This window comes from Phasianus colchicus, unplaced genomic scaffold (assembly GCF_987193195.1).
Source record: "Phasianus colchicus unplaced genomic scaffold, bPhaCol1.hap1.1 HAP1_SCAFFOLD_57, whole genome shotgun sequence".
Classification (NCBI taxonomy): domain Eukaryota; kingdom Metazoa; phylum Chordata; class Aves; order Galliformes; family Phasianidae; genus Phasianus; species Phasianus colchicus.
In genome coordinates this window covers 392,501-395,000 of record NW_028325234.1, presented here as the reverse complement: position 1 = coordinate 395,000, position 2,500 = coordinate 392,501, and the positions used below count along the sequence as shown (strand labels likewise).

Sequence of the window (2,500 nt, the reverse complement as noted above, 5' to 3'; positions counted from 1 at the left end):
AAGGACTTGGGCCCCCCGAGAGCGGCGCCGGGGATGGGGGCTTCCGTACGCCACACCTCCCGCGCCCCACCGCGGGGCGGGGATTCGGCGCTGGGCTCTTCCCTCTTCACTCGCCGTTACTGAGGGAATCCTCGTTAGTTTCTTTTCCTCCGCTGACTAATATGCTTAAATTCAGCGGGTCGCCACGTCTGACCTGAGGTCGCGATCGGAAGGGGCCCGACGGGGACGCGGCCCCGTGCGGGATAACGACAGGTCGCCGCTCCCGACGGCGGAGGACGCCCGGACGGAGCGCCGGCCGGAGACGGACCCGCGGGGACGCGCGACGGGCTCGCGCGGACGGACGGACGGACGACCGGAGGGGCGGGAGCCTCGCCAGGACCCCGGAGCGCCGCGCGCGCGGCAGCACGGCGCGCTACCGCCGCCGGTAACGCGACCCGCAGGCAGCCGCGCGCGGGGCCGGGGAGGGCGAGGAACGCTCCTCCGGGGCGGGGGCCGGACGAACGAACGAACGAACGAACGGACGAACGAACGAACGAACGACCGGCCCCGCACCGCGCGACCGACCGGAAAGCCCGGCCGCCCCGTGGGGACGAGCTCGGCCGAAGCGGGCGCTCCGGGAGCGCGGGGAGCTCCGCGAGCTCCCCGACCTGGGTCTCGACTTAGGGGGACGAAGGCCCGCGCCGCGACGCCGCCGTCGAGGGACCGGGGCGGTGGGGCGGAGGGGAAGCCGGCCGCCCGAACCGACCGAACGACCGACCCACGCGGGGAAGGACGGACGGACGGACGGACGGACGGCGGCACCCCCCCCCACACACACGCGCACCGCGACCCGCCTCCGGAGGGGCGCGCGGGCCTGCGAGGCGCCCCAGCCGCGCCGCGCGGCCGCCGCGGACGGCGGCCGTCGGCGATTGACCGTCAAGCGACGCTCAGGCAGGCGTAGCCCCGGGAGGAACCCGGGGCCGCAAGTGCGTTCGAAGTGTCGATGATCAATGTGTCCTGCAATTCACATTAATTCTCGCAGCTAGCTGCGTTCTTCATCGACGCACGAGCCGAGTGATCCACCGCTAAGAGTCGTCTGGCTTTCGGCACCGCCCCGCGCGCGCGGGGGGCCCTCCTCTCGCGTCTCTCTCGCCTTTCCCGAAGGCGCTCCGACCGCCCCCGCGCGGCCCGCCCCGACGCCGGGGCGGCGACCGCCGCGGGGAGGACGAGCGTCGCCTCCGCTGACCGTACGCTACGGAACACGCACACGCTTCGAATCGAGGGGAAAAAAAAAGAGGAACCCTCCCGAACGAGAAGGGCGGGGAGCCCGCGCTCCCGACCTGGGCAAACGACCTCGTCTCGCTTCGGGAGGGGCGGACCAGGCGCCCGGCTCGGCTCGGCCCGGGCGGAAGCCCCGCTGCCGCGAACGGACCCGCCGGCGACGCCGCCGCCGGCGCCGCGACCGGTCGGGACGCGGGCGAGCCCGGCCGGGGTGTTCCCCCGGCCCGCGCCGCCGGCGCCGCCGGCCCCGCGCCCGCGACGGCCCGCCCGGACGGCGCGCCCGCGACGGCCCGGGCCCCCCCGCCTCGCGCCGCGGGCGCCGCGCACGCCGAAACGACCCCGGCCGCCTCTCGCCTTCCTCTCCCGCCCCTCGCCCTCCGCCGCCTCCTCCTCTCGCTCGCCCTGGCGGCGCGCCCGCGGCGGACGCGCGCCCGGCGGCGGGACGGGGACGGGGACGGATCTGGGAGCGGCGCCCGCCCCCCGCGCCTCCGCGCGGAGACCGGTTGCGGGACGCCCCGCGCCGGACCTCCCGCCCGCTCGACCGGCGCGGCCGGCGAGGCCGAGGGCGAAAGCGCGGTGGGAGGCGGCGGCGGCGGCGGCGAAGGAGAGGACTCGGCGAGCGACGGAAGGGGGAAACGGCGGCGAGGCCCCCCGACGGAGGACGGACGGGCGGCGAGGCCGCGGGCGCGCGCCGGACGGGCCGGCGGAGCGGAACCGCCGGCGCCGCGGATGGCGCGGGCGAGGACCGGCCGGGCTCGAACCGGCTCGAACCGGCCGCGCGCGGCGGCGTGGCCGCGGCGGGCGCCGGGCCGAGACGCGCGTCTCGGCCCGCTCCGAACGCGGGCGAGGCCGGCACGGAGCCGAGCCTCTCCGCCCGAGACCGTGGCCGCGGAGAGGGGGGGACGGGGTAACCCCCTCTCCGGCCCGGGCCCGACCCGCGGAGGCGCGAGAGCGCGGCGGCGGCGGCCGACGCCGCCGGCGGGCTCGGATCGGGAGGGAAGCGGCGTGCTGGGGAGTGGTGGGGGCGCGCCGCCGCGCCCCGCAACGAGCCCCTTCCTTCCCGCCCTCCCGCCGGCGACGCGGCCGGACCGCCGTCGCCGGAGCCCCCGGCCTCGCGAGACGTGCCGCGGGCCGCCCGAGTCTTTAAACCCCCGCCCGGCTCCGCGGCCGAGGGAGGGAGGCAGGGAGGGAGAGCGGGGACGGCGCGCACGCCGCCCCCTCCTCTTCCCTTCCCTTCCCT

The 2,500-nt window shown here is 78.2% G+C and overlaps 2 non-coding genes across 2 annotated transcripts in view; both read right to left on the bottom strand.

Annotated features, from left to right (window-relative positions):
• LOC149911773 (28S ribosomal RNA) overlaps positions 1 to 202 on the bottom strand; it is a 4,454-nt gene extending 4,252 nt beyond the window's left edge. The window contains exon 1 of the ribosomal RNA XR_016462872.1: positions 1 to 202. This exon is cut by the window's left edge and continues 4,252 nt beyond it. This is a non-coding gene — a ribosomal RNA (28S ribosomal RNA).
• A 718-nt stretch (positions 203 to 920) lies between these two features.
• LOC149911772 (5.8S ribosomal RNA) lies at positions 921 to 1,073 on the bottom strand. Its single transcript, XR_016462890.1, has one exon. It is a non-coding gene; the product is annotated as a 5.8S ribosomal RNA (ribosomal RNA).
• Between the last annotated feature and the right edge of the window lie 1,427 nt (positions 1,074 to 2,500).